This window comes from Microcaecilia unicolor, chromosome 3, assembly GCF_901765095.1.
Source record: "Microcaecilia unicolor chromosome 3, aMicUni1.1, whole genome shotgun sequence".
Taxonomy (NCBI): Eukaryota; Metazoa; Chordata; class Amphibia; order Gymnophiona; family Siphonopidae; genus Microcaecilia; species Microcaecilia unicolor.
In genome coordinates, this window is record NC_044033.1 from 446,339,554 (window position 1) to 446,359,156 (window position 19,603).

General features: G+C 39.9%; 1 protein-coding gene across 1 annotated transcript in view; it reads left to right on the plus strand.

Annotated features, from left to right (window-relative positions):
• Positions 1–19,603, plus strand: part of PXDN (peroxidasin) — a 276,386-nt gene that overhangs the window by 100,958 nt on the left and 155,825 nt on the right. The window lies entirely within an intron of this gene.

The window sequence follows — 19,603 nt, forward strand, 5'->3', positions numbered from 1 at the left end:
TTTTCCCATATTTATTTTACAATGGTTTTCATCTTGAACTAAGCTTTAATAAGATAGAGAAACATAAAATAAGACAGTCTGGGTCTAAGAAATGTTAAAATACTGTGACGACGATGACCATTCTTAAGCTCAGTTTCATAGTCGAAATTAAACTTTCATTTTTGCTATCACTGAACAAAACTCATGCAACCCTATGCTTTCACATTGTTTCCTTATTGTCTTGCCAGATTAGTCCAGACCTGTGAATTATGGTCTTCTACCAGCAGATGGAGGCAGAGTACAAGTTTACTATTGACAACGTTCTTGCTACATAATCTGGTGCAGCAGAGGAACTTGCCTATTTCTCCAGCAGACAGTAGCATGTGTCTGGACTGGTACTGCAGATTTAAAATAATTAGGTCTTCTGGTGCCCCCGGACCTTACAAAGAGGAGCAGGCACTCTGGCATAACCATGGAGAGTAGCAGGCAATGCAACTTTTTTGGAAACATGTCACTACAGTGCAGCCAACTCCTTTTATATGGCATGTGACGATGATAGAAGTCTTTGTAGAGACCAAGCAAGGCTGCCAAGGATTAAGCCTTCATCTGAGTGGTTTCAGGGTGGAGATAAGGAAGCTTGATTAAGGGCAGCAACAGGAGAAGAAGCTTCAGGGTAGGCAAGAATGGTGGCCATTTTGCCTGCATTGTATAACTTGGTTGGTATTGCAGTAGGCCTTGGAAGAATAGAGTTACAATAGTCCAGGTGAGAAATTATAAGGGAGTGTATAAGGAGACAAAGTGAGAGTTTGTCAAAGAAGGGTCATGAAAGGTGAATTTGACTTCTTAACTATGGTAGAGATATGAGTGTTAAATGTTAACTGGTTATTACAGGAAACTGCATTGCCTGTTCAGGAACTGGGAATTGAGAAAGGTGGCTGTGGGCAGTGCCTATCAAGTGAATATCATTTCCAAAGGCAGAAATTACAAATGGTTCTAGGAAACAGAAGCCCTTTTTTTGTGGATAAAGAACTTTGTCAGTGTTTTTTGTTTGTTTGTTTTTTACCCTTGTTACTAAGGAGTGGCATCCTAAACATGAGATTCAGTGAGTTTCCCATATTTGGATGAAAGCTTTTGGTCTTAAAGTTTTTCCAGACAGAAAATACCCAAACTTGAATGAGAGAATTCCAGATGATTTTCAAAAGATCATGCCAAATATATCATGACAGAAGCTGGATTTCAAGATGATAAACAAGGATTCAAAACAGAATCCATCAACAAGCTCTGATATACAGATGACACAACACTTGCATTAGAAAGTGAAGAAGACTTAATAGTCCTCCTGATCAAAGTTAAAAAAAAAAAGTGAAAGAATAGGATTGTGACTAAATCTAAAGAATTCATAACTTGTCAGCAGGTATAACCATCAGCTTCAGAACTGTTAACAAACACGTAGAAGTAGTGGACAATTTCTGCCTTCTAGGATCAATTAACAATGAGAAGAGCCCCAACAGTCAAATATGACAATGGCTGGCACTTGGTAAAGCTACAATGGAGGACTTAGAGATAATTTATAACAGCAAGGATGTGTCCTGAGAAAGATCTGAATTATACCATGTTTTTTTTTCTGTTATACTCTATGGATGTGAGAGCTGGACCATCAAGAAACAGGATAGAAAAAGTACTGATGTTTGAGATGTGGTATTTGTTGGTGGCGAATCTTTTAAATACCATGGACAGCTGTAAAACCAGCTGGGTCCTGGACTAGATCGAACCTGAAATCTCACTTGATGCCCAAACCACCGTATTAAAGTAATCTGATTTTGGATATATTATGTTATAATCATTTTCCTTAGAGAAGATTTTTATGCTCGGCAAGATTGAAAGCAAAAGAGGCACTGGAAGACCAGCAGCAAGACAGATTGAATAAGTCACGTTGTCTATCAATATGCAATTGAGTAGCCTTCAGAATCAAACAGAAGATAGAGCACACTGCAGAAAGTTAATCTATTTGGTCGCTAAGAGTCACCCTCAATTTGATAGTATTTCTTCATCATTATCTCATCATCATCAGAATCCTAGCTGGTTTAGAAAGAGTGATCAGGAAACCAAATCAACAGTTGATCTCAACACAGTTCTCAAGCTTAACAGAAAAAAACACTCCCTCTTGGAGAATTTCAGCCTTCCAGGCATCAGTTGCTTTAGATTCATCAAAGTTATGCCATGGGCAGTTTGAATAAGTAACACTAAACTTTTAAGTGCTGCTGAAAACTGATTTAGTTTTCCTGGTATTTTGCAAAGTTGGAGAGTTCTGAAATCTTTTATCAACTTTAACAGTAAGAAGGTACTTATGTGCAGTTATCTGCTGAGTATAAAAACAGTGCCCTCTGACACAATGCACAGGGGAGAGCTCTGTGATCTATCTTTTACCTTACTAACAAGAACATGCTTCAGCCCAGTAAAGCAAAGGTCCTCATACATCCCAGTAGAATGGAAGGAGGTATCTGTAGCTTCCCTTGACTTCCAAGAGGACATAAGTTCAAAAGACAAAATAGCTCTTATAACCACATGATGCGGAGGAACTGAAAGAAATCTTGGTGAACCAGGAAGATGCACTGAGCCAAATTGACAAATAAAAGTAAATCACCTGGACCAGATGGCATACGTCCAAGGGTATTCAAAGAACTCAAACATGAAATTGCTGATCTGCTGTTAGTAATATGTAACCTGTCGTTAAAATCGTCCATAGTACCTGAAGACTGGAGAGTGGCCAATGTGACACCGATTTTTTTAAATGGTTCCAGGAGTGATCTGGGAAATTACAGACTGGTAAGCCTGATGTCAGTGCCAGGCAAAATAGTGGAAACTATTATCTATATATATAAAACTCACCCTCAACGTTCTATTGGCTTCTGACGTCACTGAAGCCAAGGTTCGTATGTTCGAAGCTCTGAGGCCTCGAAAAACACAGTCTCTGGGCCCCGCCCTTGCGTCAAATGTTATGACGTTGAGGGCGGAGGCGGAGCAGTTCACCGCCCTCGCGTCAAACGTTATGACGTTGAGGGCGGAGGCGGAGCAATTCACCAACATCGACGACGGGTGGGGGGGGGGGGGCGGGGGGCCACAGGAAAGCCTTGCTAGCGCCCGTTTCATTGGCTCCAGAAACGGGCCTTTTTTTTACTAGTAAAGAATAAAATTACAGAACATATAGACAAACATGGTTTAAAGGGATAAAGTCAGCATTGGTTCAGCAAAGGAAGTCTTGCCTCAACAATTTGCTTCAAAAATGCATGAATAAACATGTGGATAAAGGTGAGCTGATTGATGTAGTGTATCTAGATTTTCAGAATCCTTTTGATAAAGATCCTTATGAGAGACTCCTGAGAAAATTAGAGTCATGGGATAAGAGGCAAGGTTCTGATGTGGATTAGGAATTGGTTATTGGACAGAAAACAGAGGGTAGGTTTAAATGGCCATTTCTCTCAATGGAAGAGGGTGAACAGTGGAGTGCTGCAGGGATCTGTACTAGGACCGGTGCTATTTAACATATTTATAAATGATATGGAAATCGGAATGATGAGTGAGGTGATTAAATTTGCAGATGACACAAAAATATTCAAGGTCGTTAACACACGTGCGGACTATGAAATATGAAATAGGAAGTTAGGAAATTAGAAGAGTGGGCATCCAAATGGCAGATGAAATTTAATGTGGACAAATGCAAGGTGGTGCACATTGGAAAGAATAATCCAAATCATAGTTACCTGATGCTAGGGTCCACCTTGGGGGTCAGCACTCAAGAAAAAGATCTAGGTGTCATTGTAGATAATACCTGAAATATTCTGTTCAGTGTGTAGTGGCGGCCAAAAAAGCAAACAGGATGCTAGGAATTATTAGGCAAGGGATGGTGAATAAGACTGAAAATACTATAATGCCTCTGTATTGCTCCATGGTGTGACCGCACCTTGAGTATTGTGTTCAGTTCTGGTCACCATATCTCAAAAAAGATGTGGAGGGGCATAATCGAACGGGGTGCCCAAGTTTTCCTGAGGGCATCCTCGCAGGATGTCCCGCGAAGGGGCGGGGAAACCCGTATTATCGAAACAAGATGGGTGTCCATCTTTTGTTTCGATAATACGGTTGGGGACCTTAGAGATGGTCGTTCCCGGTTTTTGGCGATAATGGAAACCGAGGACACCCATCTCAAAAACGACCAAATCCAACTCATTTGGACGTGGGAGTAGCCAACATTCGTAGTGCACTGGTCCCCCTGACATGCCAGGACAGCAACTAGGCATCCTAGGGGGCACTGCAGTGGACTAACTGATGCGCTAACTGAACAGAAAAAGCCCTTCCCTTGCCGATCCCTTAGTGATTCGGAAAGGAACGGGCATGCATGAAGGAAATCACATGCAAATGAGCTGCTCACTGTTAGCTCATTTGCACCCGATTTCCTTCCTAAGGAGGGGAAGCCAGAGCAGCCAAGCATCATGCTTACCTTTTCCATATTTTTGTTATTTGATTATTCTACTGTGCATTTTAATGTGTATGTTTCTAACGCTGTATCATGTTGTTCCTATAAGGATTCAATTTTCCTGTCTTCCAAGTTTACTTCATTGGTATTTATGCTTACATTTTGTCATTTTACTATTTTTACACTGTTAACACAATTGTAAGTTTTCTGTCAGGCTATACCTGCTGTATACCATCTTGGGTGAATCTTTTCATAAAGATGGTTAATAAATCTCAATTAGTTTAATGATCATCCCCCATCTGAGTCAGAAGTCTTATCTATCTTATCTGTCTATTAAGATGTTACTCTGTCTTGTGCTGGCTTGTATCATACCTGTTATATGAATGTTCTACTATGCTGCCTATTATGATGTACATTTATATTGTATCATTTATATTGTGCTGACAATTATAGTTGTGTTATGGATGCATATTTCTGACACTGTATCACATCATTGCTATTACTAGGTTTTAATTTGCTTATCTCCAATCACAACTCATTGTTTTAGTTTTGTTTTACACTGATATTTGGTTATTGTATGCTGTTAACTAGATAAGCCATATGGTCTTTAGCAGCTTTCATTTTTCTGTGTGTTTTTTTTTTTCTGTGTTTCTATCAAGTACATAGGATCTCTAAGGGAGTGATAGGGAGAGTAGATAGCATGCATGGGCAGACTGGATAGGCCATATGGTCGTTGCCTACATTTTTCTCTGCTTTTATGTAAACTCAGTGCAGGCTGTTTAAATCAAGCTATGTGCTGTACACCAACTTGGGTGCATATCTTCATAAAGGTGGTTTATAAATCCTAATAAACACAGTTCTGTTCTTATGTTAGCTTCTCTGATTTCAGACTTTATCTGCTCGAGGAAAGTACTCTGTTTTTATGTGTAAAAGAAGGAAAGTGCATTCAGATCTGCAATGGGTCTACAGTGCCCTTTGCATAACTTATTTTCGCATGGAAATGCTCATCAGAAATTCCTACGGTTTGCAATGTTGGATCAAAATTTTCAATTCTGAGCCATTCCGTGCAGTCTGTTAATGACACCATATACTTTCTCCAAGGTGGGAGTGGTGACATTTCCTTGCAAAAAAGAATCCTGTTTCACCCATACCTGAGCATTTGGTTGATAAGAGCCAAATCAGAACTGGAATACTAACAGGCTACCTCCAAGATTATCTATATCTCACAGTGGCATATTTTTCTAAGAGTCATCTTCATCCCGTCCAGTCCTTGAGAGTGTGTGGGACTTGTGACTCCCAGGTATCCTTGAGTCTGGAAGCTCTTACATGTCTTGGTACTGATGGATCCTCCATAACGAACTGACTCCTAAACTACACCAAATACAACTACTTGGGACTCTTCTAATTGTTCTTTTTAACTACACCTTCATTATTGATTATTATATATTGGCCTGATCTCCTTATGTTATGCTTTATCTACTTATTTACTTCTAATCCCACATGATATTTTATGCACCCTCTTTGCAAAAGTTTTGAAATTCTTATTCCGTTATTATGATTGCCATGATATTCTTATGCACCTTATTTGTAACAATATTCTGAAATTCTTATTCCACTAATGTGATTATTGCTTAACATATTGTAAGCCACATTGAGCCTGCAAATAGGTGGGAAAATGTGGGATACAAATGCAGCAAATAAATAAATAAATGATAGTGATCATAAGCATGGTAATCTTGCTGTGTTTGAATCAGAAAAGACAGTTATGAAATACTTCAAAATTTAAGAGTACTTCTGCAGAAAGTACATGTAAATGTTTTTGGGACTTAGACTGGTGTTCAACAATGAAGGTGAAGATGGTGCTATAAAAGGAGATTTTTCTAAGGCACCGCACCTCTGTTTATTATCAGAAAAATGGAAAGCATCATAAAGTCTGTGAATATTTCATTGAAATTGAAACAAAATTTGTAGATATTATAATCTAAGGTACAGGAATGGAAAAATTTAGTAAAGATTATAGTAGTTTCATAGATATATTTATTAAACAGTTCCTGTAAAATGCCTGGATGAAAACTGGAGAAGAGCCCACATATAACCAGCTCAGAAAATTTTGCAGTCATAGTCTCCTCAATGTCTGAAATATGAGATAGCTTTGCTTTTACCAGCCTCGGTCAAGAAGAGTCATAATAGTTGTTTTTTTCCAGGGGCAATCTCTCATATCTCCGCAATAAATCATCATCATGATCACGGATGCTAGCTGAGTAGGTTGAGCAAGGTCACAAGATGTCCTTCTCTATGTATTTCTGTTTCAGTTTCTGATAGGATGGGTGATCCCAAAGTATTTTTGAGTTTAGTAGTTTTAGTGACTCTGTATTACGGTATGTCACAACCATGATATGCCAACATGAGAACTGGGTCAAGAGAGCATCTCCAGTTTTGCCTGTATCAGGACCAGTTTCCATGGAGAACTCCCTCTTCATTTTGTGTTATAGTCTGACTATTTAGAGAGTGGGATTATGCAGGCAGGACTACCAAAAAATGCGTAAAGATGTCCACTTCCATGGCATAACTAAGAGTTTAGAGACTATTTGATCCTTGGTGCCTTAAGGCACCACTATCAGTGAGCCTTGTCTTTTTTTCTAGCAGAGTCTGGATAAGAGTTGGTCCCTTAGTTCACAAAAGGTACAAGTTCTAGTGTTGACCTTTTAGAGGGGACAAGTACAGGGAAGGTCCTTAGCTCATCATAGTCCAGTTCTTCAGAGGATGAAGCATGTTAGGCCCTTGCTGCTCCTGATAGTACCTCCTGGGGACCTCAATCTGGTTCTAAAGGAGTTTTCAATGCTGCCTTATGAGCCCCTAAAGAGGGCATCCATGAAAGGACCTGTCCCTCAAGATGGTGCTTTTTGTGGCCATTTGTTCAGCTAGTATATAGCTTCAGGCCCTGTTGAGAACCCTGAATGGCCTTTTCAGTCACAGTTTGTATAGTGCAAGTTGTTTCTTGCTTTCATCCAAATCAAGTTGTTAAATTGTGAGCATTTCAGGCTTCAGATGGTATAGGGCAAAAGAAGGAACTACATGATTTAGATATTCAAAGTAGTACTGTAAAGATAACTAATTTTTTTTCCAAATGTCCAACATAATATCCTATTCAGACACCCCAGAAAAGTTAATCATTGCAAGCTGGATAGAGGAATCTATCACCTCTGCCTATGTAAAGTGTAGTGAGTAGAGAGCTGCACGGGAACAGGGATAGCAGGATTCCTACGGGAATCCTGCGGGGCTGGATCCGGGTCTGCGGGAATCCCATGAGTATGGACCTAGATCCTGCGGGATCCCCGCAGGAGTGCCTTCCCTCTCCCGAACGCAGGGTGCCCTTCGGTCACAAACCTCGAGGTACTCTGGTGGTCTATTGGCTTCTTTGGGGCAAGAAAGAGTCCTGCCATGGTGTTGATCCTCTCCTCTGTGCTCTTTTAACATGGCTGCCGAGACTTCCAGCGGCAGCTTCGCGAGACTTCAACTGATGTCTCACTAGGCCACCACTGGAAGTCTTGGCAGTCATGTGAAAAAAGCACAAAGGAGAGAGAATCAGTGCCGCTGTACCAGGCAGGAAAGGGTGGGAATATTTCCTGCCCCGAAGAAGCCATTAGACCACCAGACTGCCTCGAGCTATGTCCCGGGAGGGCACCTAGGGTTGGAGGGGAGGTAAAAGGATGAGTGTTTCGCCTTCCTCTTGCCACCATCATCGCCGTACACTCAAAACAAAGCAAGTGATCCTTTGAGCTGCTGCATCCACATTGTCGTTCTTTGCTGGTTGCATTTTCATTTAATCACCCTTATATTTTTAAACATGCTGGCTTGTGCAGCACAGAGGAAGCATAATGACGGAATAACTTTTCATAGGTAGAGTAGTAATTTGTTATAAATCGTAATCAGGGTGTTAGTTGGAGGGGCTGATTATATGAACACCCTAGCATGTGTTGTATTCATGCAGAGATTTTTTTCTCCTGGTGAAGAGCCACTAAAACAGACAACATGTTATGAGAATCAGGTGCTCGACATTCAGAGTTTCTATTTATCAATTTACTTATTTGTGACATTTGTATCCCTTATTAAACATGAATTAAGTTGAAACCTGAGAGTATTTATTTAAAATCTTTTTTTTTTTTTTTCCCTGTGCCGTACATTAAAAGAAAAAGATGGCATGTGGAAAATTTCTCCTTCTGTTTTATGAATTGTAGTGGTATATTATAAAAATGCACTTGCCTTTTTTAGTACTGAATAATTAGAGAAGGGCTTCCTCTATGCAGAAATGTTGTCCAGCATTAGTCTAAATGTGGCAGCAGTGTCCAGTTCAGAACATTGTTAGCTGCCAAGTTCATACAAAGCTAATTATGTTCTGTAGAAAATAAATCTGTTGCCTCAGGCTGCTTGCTATGTGAATACTGCATCAAGTATTCATATTAAGGGCATTTGCTTTAAACTTCATTTTAATTCATTTATCCAGTCTTTATATGTTTCCTAGTTTTGCTTTTTAATCCCAAAGGTGAATCCTAAGGGTGGTTAACAATTAGGTATAAACTGTGTTGTTTTTGACTTTACTTGTTTTGGAATTTCGACTGCTTTGGGTCCTGTGCTGATCTGTACATCTGCTGTTTGAATACAGAAGAAAATACTTCTACTAGTATTTTTACTGATAATAGAATCTGGCTTTCTTGTGGGGGGGGGGGGGGGGGGGGGGCAAGGTGACTGCGGCACAGCAAGGGCTTGGCAGGCTGGAAGCGGGGATGGAGGAGATTTGGAGTGGGGATGGGTTATATTCTAGCGGGGACGGGTTGGATTTCTGCCCCCATGCAGCTCTCTAGTAGTGAGTCCTGAATGGCTCAAGGGCACATTCATCTAGGGCCCTGCTACTTCTTGGACTGACTATAGGAGTGTAAATTGGTCCCTCTGGTGGGTCTCTGCAAGCTAGATTGTATTCCTTCACTAAACACTATAGTTTCTAATCTACCGTATATTTCTAAACTTACTGAGAAAGTAGTTTTTACCCAGCTTCCTGATTTAATGAATATGACTAATTATTTGCATCCACGTCAATCTGGTTTTCACCTTCGCTATGGTACTGAATGGTACAATTCTGCTAGAGTGAGATCCGTGTTTTGTTGATTGTCTCCCTTGATATCTCATCTGTTTTTGTCCTTTGCAGCTCATTTTCAGGCTTTGGACCAATTCATTCTTTTGTACAGGAACTTTTTTTTTTTTATATTTCAATAGGCCCCTCTTTATCATTTACACTGATTATCATTTATACCATGGGGTACTCTAAAGTTCTGTTGTTTCTCCTCTATTTTTATGTCCCCCATTGGCTCTAGACTAATATAGGATTTTGGTATTAGTAGCTTTTCTATGCCAACAGCATCTTGTTAGTTATGTTGATCCATCTTCTTACAATCTTTCCTCCATGAATACCAATTTAGATACAATATTTACTTGGCTTAATGAACATTGTCTTAAGCTCAGCCCTGAGAAAACGTTAGTAGTATGGATTGCAGGGAGGTCATCCCATCTGTCTTATTTCTCTCGCCCTTCTGTGCTCTCCTCTACCAAAAGTGAAGTCCTTCAAGTGCTTGGATGTGATTCTTGACTTCTAATTATCCTTTGAGAAGTATATCTCCGCTACAACTAGGTCTTCAGTTTATGCTTTAAGACAGATTCATTCCATAAAGTGTTTTTTGAACCTTCAGCAGTGTAGTCTTTGGTATATACCCTAGTTACCTCCTGCCTAGACTATTGTAGTGTAATGTTGTCTATCAGTATTAGTCTTGCTGACCTGAAGCATCATCAGAGAGTCCAGAACTCCTGCAAAACAATCTAATGCTCATCAGTGTGATCAAGTGACAGTTCTCCTCACTGAAATTCACTGGCTATCGGCTTCTTGTTGCGTTCAGTTCGAGATTCTCTTATTAGAATGCAAAGCTTTCTATATTGGTGTACCACTATCTTTTAGCATGCTCCCACTCATTCTCTTTGTTCCCAGTTAGAGAACTTTCTTGTTGTCCAGCCTTTTTCTCGTGCTTGTCTTTATTAAACTGGCTGTTCCACTTTCTTTTTCCTTGCAACTCATTTACAGAACCTCCTTCCAGTCTCACTTTAAAAGGAGTCATCATATAAGAAGTTGAAAACTCACCTTAAACACACTTTTTCACCTGGCCTTTAGATCTTACCATGGGCAAGGTGAGCAAGAGGAGGGGGGGACCGCCTCGGCCTATTAATATGTTCCACTTCTCTTGGATTTTTTTTTTTTTGTCTTTTCCTACTTTTTGGTAATAATGGAGTTCCTTTCTTCTTTTCTCTGGTTTTATTTTTTTAAATTGAAAACTGCTTTGTTGTTTCATCAAGAGGCAGTATATCATGTACAATAAACAGAATGTATAAGAGAAGGGAGGCGCAGCCTTTGGAGCTAGAATTCAGAGAATAACTTTCCTTCCTCCCGCAGTAGAATTCAAGTTGCAAATGTCCCACACTTGTGGACTGGTCTGACAGAATAAGGAACATGAAATTTTAAGTTACTTGTTGAGTCCTGTCAAACCAGTCCAGAACCTTCTTGAAAGCAGACAAGGCTTTCAAGGGATCTCCCAAAGTAAGAGATGGAATAAGTATCAGTAAGTTATATTTTGTTGGATTAAAGCTTGTTCTCTGGGTTGCCATTCCCTAAGGGAAGGCAACCTTGGGATTGGTGTTCAAAGTTGTGTTATTCCAGATTTCTACTTTGCTTTGACAGAAGTTTAGTAACAGGTGCCTCAGCTACAGCAGATTGTGCAATGAGGTGGTTGTTAGCAGGAAGCTCATTCTCTGTCTTCATCTGCTAGTAATGGAGTACAAAGTATGAATCTGGACTGATCTGGCAGGCCTGAAACAAAGGAAATTAACAATTTAAATTTCACCCTTCTGGTCTCTTTATAAAAGTACTTTCAAGATAACTGCTGCTTTAAGTTTTATAGGTATTTAGATATATGTGGTTGCAAAAGCAAATTGAATGCATGAATATTTTTCTACTGTGCAACCCTCGTTAAATAAGTGATGGGCTATGGATAGTGCTAGACTACAAACACATGGTGGTATATTTACATTTAATTTTGCTTTATTACAAAAAAAAAAGTCAGTTGTAGCCAAATGTGCACACATTTTGAGGTCTCTACATTTCAAAAGTTCTAATTGTCAAAAATGTGAGGAGGGTTATTAAAAATGGGATTTTTTAGTTTATGCTATTTGTCTCTTTAATGCTTTTCTTTCTTCCTCCTCCTCCCACTCTAGAACTGGTTACTGCAACATACTGACAGCAACTGGTAGGGCTTACTTGCATGCTACTAGCAAATCTGTTTTCTTGCTAAAGATATTATCATTGGGGTATTGTTTATAAATCACTAACACCTTTGGAAATTGGATCCTTGATTAGATCTGGCTTTCCGCATACCATATATAATGCCTTTCTAGCAAACACTCATTGCAGCATAGCGTTGACATGTTCTTGATATAAAGGACACTATAGAATTATATTTTGTTCTTAACTTGAGACATATATTCTTCAGAACTTAGAGGTAAACTATGGTCACTATCCTGCTTATAATCGAATGAGAAAAAACGCCCAAGTTCCGACCTAAATTGGGAGATGGACGTTTATCTCACAAAAACGAATAAAGCGGTATAATCGAAAGCCGATTTTTTGGACGTTTTCAACTGCAATCCGTCGCGGATGCGGACAAAGTTGATGGGGGCGTGTCAGAGGTGTGGCGAAGGCGGAACTGGGGCGTGGTTATCTGCCGAACAGAGATGGGCGCATTTCACCGATAATGGGAAAAAGTATGCGTTTTTTTAGCTAGAATTTAGGACACTTTTCCTGGACCCTGTTTTTTTCACGAATAAGGCCCCAAAAAGTGCCCTAAATGACCAGATGACCACTGGAGCGAATCGGGGATGACCTCCCCTGACTCCCCCAGTGGTCACTAACCCCCCTCCCACCACAAAAAATGAAGTTTCTCAACTTTTTATTTTCACCCTCAAATGTCATACCAGCTCCCTGACAGCAGTATGCAGGTCACTGGAGCAGTGTTAGGGGGTGCAGTGGACTTCAGGCAGGTGGACCCAGGCCCATCCCCCCTACCTGTTACAATTGTGCTGCTTAATGCTTATTAGTCGTCCAACCCCCACAAACCCACTGTACCCACATGTAGGTGCCCCCTCACCCCTTAGGGCTATAGTAATGGTGTAGACTTGTGGGCAGTGGGTTTTGAGGGGGATTTGGGGGGGCTCAACACACAAGGGAAGGGTGCTATGCACCTGGGAGCTCTTTTACCTTTTTGTTTGGTTTTGTAAAAGTGCCCCCTAGGGTGCCGGGTTGATGTCCTGGCATGTGAGGGGGACCAGTGCACTACGAATCCTGGCCCCTCCCACGAACAAATGCCTTGGATTTATTCGTTTTTGAGCTGGGCGCTTTCATTTTCCATTATCGCTGAAAAACAAAAATGCCCAGCTCACACATTGTTGAATAAAACATGGGTGTCTATTTTTTCCCAAATACGGTTCGGTCCGCCCCTTCACGGACCCGTTCTTGGAGATAAACGCCCATGGAGATAGGCGTTTTCGTTCAATTATGCCCCTCCATGTGTGCTGCAATACAAACGGTGAATCGTGATGCAAAACTCTTACTTCTATTTGCAGAATACTATGGATAAGAGAAGAAAAAACCTCATAAATTGTGGCATGTATCACAAAGATGGGGAGCGACTGAATCAGTGATTCCATATGCACACAGTTAAAAATATAATCATAGGTCAAAAAAACTTCCACTTAGATGCTTAAAGGTGCCAGTCAAATCACAAATTGCAATCCAAATGTGAAAAAATGAAAAATATGACATTTCTTCAACTAAGTATATCATTCAGGTAAAGTCACAAAATATAGACACTTTCTTGATGCAGTAATGGTTCTATGGTTTGGTCGCTGTGTCTAGGTAGGGCAAAGGGAAAAACAGTGTGGTACTGATGGACCGTTTCGCTCCAAGCTCTTCTGGAGACCTCAATGTGCCCCCAACCGCAATCTAAAAATACCAAGAATCAACAAGGATGAAATAAAGGAAGAAACAAAAAAAGAAAAAGCAAAAACGAATTTTCACAGTACAGACTCTAAACATTACTATCGGGTAACCTCTCTACTGCGAGACAGTGAGCAGACAAAGGAAGAAACTCAGAAAATGGTGTGCTCCTGTTCAAAAGGATGCCAAGAAGAAAGGGGGCGTTCCAAGATGGCGACCTGAACGTTGCTGTTGAGAGCGGTTCGAAGAAGCGCTGGAAGAAAAAAATTCCTACAATGCCACATACTAAACGTAAAGGACGCGGTGAGGACCCAGCTTGCCGAGGGCACTTACTTCAACTCCAGACCAGCAGACTCTCGACCGTTTTATACAGCGAACCATGCAGGAGTCCGGTTTGGCGAGGTCCGCTGTTGAGCCGAGACGAGGGAGCGACAGAGCTTCTAGGACGAGAGGTTTCCCTCACGCCGCGAAGTTGGTACCGCCTCCCTGCCCAGCGAAGGTCAGAGATGCGGAAGGCGCTGCTAGCGGCGTTTCGATCGGCGGATCTCCTCAAGACCTAAGCGGGGAAGATTTGATATCGAGGGAAGATCCAGGAGAGGTGACTCTTACGGAGGTTTGGAAAGCGGTTCAAGGTTTGACCATAGCAGTGACTAAGTCTATTAATGAGATTACAACGGTTGTAAGTAAGTTAGAAAAAATTGATGCCTCACTTGAAAAAGTTAAAAAAGATGCGTCTGAACAGGCTCAGCAAAACCAAATTGTGGCTAATGAATTAAAATCTTCAGTGGACGCATTGATAAAAGATAAACAAATAACTCAGCGAAAAATTGAACAAATGGAGAACTATAATTGTCGTTTGAACTTGAGGCTCCTGAATTTTCCTATTTCATCATTATTAAAATCAAGTGATTTATTTAGAATGTATCTTCAGGAAATTTTACAGACAGATCCTTCTAATATGCCTCCATGTAATAAGATGTATTATTTACCTTTAAAAGATTCTGTAAAGAAGGTACAAGGAGAAAAGCAGGAGCCTCAGAATTTAACTGCATTCTTAGAAGAATCGGATGTTGAAATAACTAATCGTGGTACTTTAATTGTTCAATTTGTTTTTGAACAAGATTTAAATCAGGTTTTGAAGCTTTATTTTAAAAATTCATGAAAATTGTTTCATGGACAAAAAGTTTGGGTTTATCCTGACGTTGCGAAAGCAACACAAGAGAGGAGGAAACAATTTTTGGACTTAAGAAATGAGACTAGAGCCTTAGGGGCGACATATATGTTAGCATATCCATGTAAGTGTAGGATCAATTTTCAAGGAACTAAATATGTGTTTTTAGACCCCTCACAGCTACGGACATTCTTGGACTTGAAGAACCTAAGTAAACGCAATATAGAAACAACTTTACCAACTAAAGAATAATAGTTATGGTTCCAGGTTTAAGCCGATTTATTTTAAATATTGAGGTTAATTTCTCCATTTAAATACCTGTCGCCCCCCTCTAACCACATAATTGAGGTCTAAGGAAGATATAAAGTGTTTCTTTGAATGGATGGTGATGTATATTACTGCTATGTAATTTTAGCATGGTTTGATCTGTTTTTCCTTTGCAAGTGGATGTTAACTTGTAAAATAAATTAATAAACAAATTTAAAATAAAAAAAAAACAAAACAAAAAGGATGCCAAGACACCCGACTTCCAATCAGAGCCGCACACGTCACGATCAAATACTTCCTTTCAGTAATCAGTCTTCATGTGCATATGGAATCACTGATTCAGTGCCCCCATCTTTGTGATAAATGCCACAGTTTATGAGGTCTTTTTTTCTTCCTTATCACTAGTATCCTGCATATAGAAGAAGTAAGAGTTTTTGCATCATGATTCACTATTTGTATTGAAGTTGTCTGATATTTGAGTGAATCCGATCTGTGTTGGATTTTACCCTATGTGCGCTGTACAGGGTAAGCAGTCTCTTTTTTTTATGTGCTAATTATTCATGTTGCAGGAGTCTTAAAAAGTTACATGACATGCATTTTTATCTAATTGGTAATATGTGTGAAAATGTAGCCAATATAGACTTATTAGATCCAGTGTCTGATGCTGTTTGTCTTGCTTAGTAACTTAGTAGATGGGAAATAAGGGCGATTCGATCTCCTTCTGTCTGTCTACCTGTTTTCCTCTCTGGTTGTCTACTGCTGTGGGTTAGATTGATGCTCATATTCAAATCATAACTAGAGCCCACCTCTCTACCCCACTCCTATGTCATTTATGCAACCTTTCAACCATGTTCCTGCTCTGTACCCTCTATATCGGTTCCAGGCACGTTTTAGGTTCCATTAAAGTGTGACCAGTGTTACTCGGATGGCAGGCCATTCCACACATTGGTTTTCAGTTCCTTACTTAAACTCCCCAAACCCTCCCATATCTTGCCACAAAATCTTATATAATCCAGACTTCCAAAACTAGTAAAACTGTTATCCAGGCATATTGTTACTCCATAAAAGTTGATGCTAGGGTGGTAACTACGACTATTTTGTGTGGGTTATCCTAGCCTTCTTGGAAGCTTGCTGCTTCAAGCATCTTTAAAAGAGAAGCATATATATGTAGTATGGAGCGTGTACTTTGCTTTCAGTCAAGTGTTTTTGTGGCAGAAACATCAAATCAAGCTTATCCTTGAAATCCTTATATGAATAAGAAAAGTAGTTCTTGTCTGATAGACATTTCTTTTCATCTGCAATTTGAAAATGAACAATCGATCAGTGTTTTGGTTATACCAAGAGGAGATTGTGCCAAAGCAATTTGATTTTATTTTTGACTGGAAAAACAGAGAACTAGATCAAGGGCATGTGCTGTATATTGTCTACTTGGATTTCATCAAGCCTTTGATACTGTTACTCATAAAAGGTTCAGGAATAAACTGAGCAGCCTGAGGTTAGGACCCAAACTGGTGAACTGGATTAGAAATAGATTTGCTGCCTGGTACAGCAGATGGTAGTAAATGGAATTCATTCACAGAAAGAAAGATGCATAGTGGGTGCCTCAAGCATTGGCCCTGGGACTGTGTTCAGTATCTTTGATAGTAATATTGCTGAAGGATTAGAAGGGAAACAATTTGTCTTGTGGCAGACACAAAGATCTGCAACACACCAAAGAGAGTAGACAACATGAGAAGAAATCTACAATAATTAGAAGACAGATCTAATGCTTGGCAGTTAAGCTTTAATGCAAAGTTCAAAGTGTTGCACATGGGATGCAGAGATCCAAAGGAGCTTGCATTAGGAGGCAAGAGACTACATGTGCCCAGACCAGGAAAGAGAACTCAGGATGATGGTGTCCAAGGATTTCAAATTGCAAAACAATTGACAAGGTAGTGGCCAAAGCCAGAAGGATACTAGTGGCATAGAGAAGGGCATAACTGAATGGAAAAGATGATAATCCCCATATACAGGCCATTGGTGAGACATTGGAGTACTGTGTTCAGTTTTGAAGGCCAAATCTCACTAAAGACATGTATGGGGTCTGTACTGGAAGATATAGTTCTCATATACTGTAAACTCTAGGAGAGGGAAGGGGAAGGACAATATGATACAGACATTTAAATTCTCAAAAGGTATAAATGAACAAACAAAGCTTTTCTAAAGAAAGGGAATCTGTAGAACTAAGAAATAAAATGAAGCTGAAAGAAGGTAAACATAAAAGCAGCATCAAGATACTTTTGCAGTTTTCCTGTTCTGGTCCTGATGCATTGAAGTGCACTAGGCTTTGTACACTACCATGGGTGTCCTGTGTTGAAACACATTTTCCATAAAAGCTGTGTGCAAAGACTCAGGCTTAACTGGTGCACAGTTCATTTAAATTCTGTCATAATAAGGACATTAGCTATTAAAGGCAGATATAATGAACGTGAGCGCAAAACCTAAAGTCTGAGCATAGGGTTTTTCTGATACATTAGCTTTAATGCAAGGTCTGGGGAGGAGTAAAAGGTTACCTTGTACTTATGTGGTCAGTGTTGTTAGGGATTTTATTTCTGTTTCTTCTCTTTACTGTGAGCATACAGGGCCCACAACTTTTTTCTGGTTTCTTTGAAGGGGATGGATCAAAAGAATAAAAATGGCGGGGATGGGGAGCTGAGGGGGCAGTGCCCTGGAACAAAATAAAGTGCTGGACTGGTGAAAAAATGCACACAATAGGCCCAATATTCAAAAACTATTTAACTGGCCACGAGCAGCTCATACATCACTAACTCATACATCATTGTTGATGGAATATGATGAGGATCATGGTAGGCTCATTGGTGATGTACGATTCTTGCTATGCTTCTGATTTTTAGCCTCCAAGGACTACATCCCAGCTACTTTAAAAAAAAAAGAAAAGTTGCTTCTCTTTCTAGGCTTCATGACCTTTTCCTTTCAATAAAATCCACCTTAAGGGCTTCCTTTACAAAGCTGTGCAACCAATTAGCGGTATGCTGAATGCGAAGAAGCCCCATGGGAATAGAATTGGCTTCTTCACATTCAGTGCACCGCTAATCGGTAGTGCAGCTTTGTAAAAAGAGCACTAAATTTGTTCACCATCTATGTATGTGCCATCTGTAGTTCACAAATTTGTTATAAACAATTACAATCATAAAAATTCCCTTATAATAATATCACACACAGTTTTCCCATTGTTTTCATCCCCACTAATATTTACAGAACCAGTATAACATCAGCATTCTTATTACATTTCTTAGAACAAAAATAACCGTTGTCCATTATTCCCCATAACTGTGGTGGTTTTCCTCTAGCCAAAAATTGCTCTTAATTTCTCTATAGCAGGGGGTGGGCAACCTTGGTCCTCAAAGTCCGCAAACCCAGTCAGGTTTTTAGGATTTCCCCAAAGAATATGCATACAATCTATTTGCATACAGTGGAGGTAGGTCATCCAAGGTTGCTCATTGCTTCTGTGTAGTGATTCTCCCCATTGCATCTTTTCAACTTATCCAAGATCTGTTAATAGCAGAATAATATAACCATATTGTTCCTCTTAAGTATTCAGCCCTGCATGTTCCTAGCTAGCGGTGTGCACAACCAATAATAGCATTAGTTTTTGCTTTTTTTGTGTGTGGTCTTTTAAAATGAATACTTTAACAATTTTTGGGTATATTGTAATGTTCACTTCTTTCAACAAGTGACATCTTGCATTCCTCCCACCAACACTTCCCCTCATCCAGGGAAATATGATAGAAACCTGGTTGGATTCCTCCTCCTTTTTAACAGGAGGTAACCATGTAGCATTCCCCTCCATCTCACAGGAGGGTGCTATGGGAACCTGAATTTTTCAAGAAAAGAGTCCATAGGAAAATTCTCTTCCAAGTGTTTTATTTCCATTTCAAAGTGAGTCTGCAAGACTCCCCTTTACTCATGGTGCATAATCATAAGACATCTGTTATGTCATCCAACATCCCCCTTCTGAAGCCTTCCCTGGTTAATAGGTCACAGCTCTGTTATCCTCTTCACAGGATATACAAACTAACCACACATAATGCAAATCTTGTCTCACGGGCTATATGTAATTACTCTGAAGGGGTTATTCTTGCAACAAACGCTTTAGCAAGCACTTTTGAACTGAGCCCTCCACTGGGAGAAAGTGTGGGTCAGTTATTCAATACTCGGTTAGCCGACTTCTTCTCCTGAGCGCCTTCTAGTGGCTCCCTTCTGTTCATTGCAGCAGTCTTTCACCATAAGAGCTCTCTCTGGTGGCTAGGTTATGTCAAGGCATGTGTATATTTATCACAATATTTAAATTTGTTTGATCTAGAAAGAATTTTAGGTACATACCATATATGCTCAAGAACATGAAAACTGCACGCAGTCGGTTGTATGTGCATTAATTAGTAGATGCGTGCATACAATCGATTTACCCATGCTCTAATTATTTAGGTATCCAGACAAACCAAATGTGCACTCACAAATGCACTCCCCTACTTGTAGCTATTTCTGATCCTGGCTTGAGCTAAGCGAATGTGGGAGAGAAGCTATGTTTTACATAGATTTTTCTAAAATAATTGATTTAGGAATATAT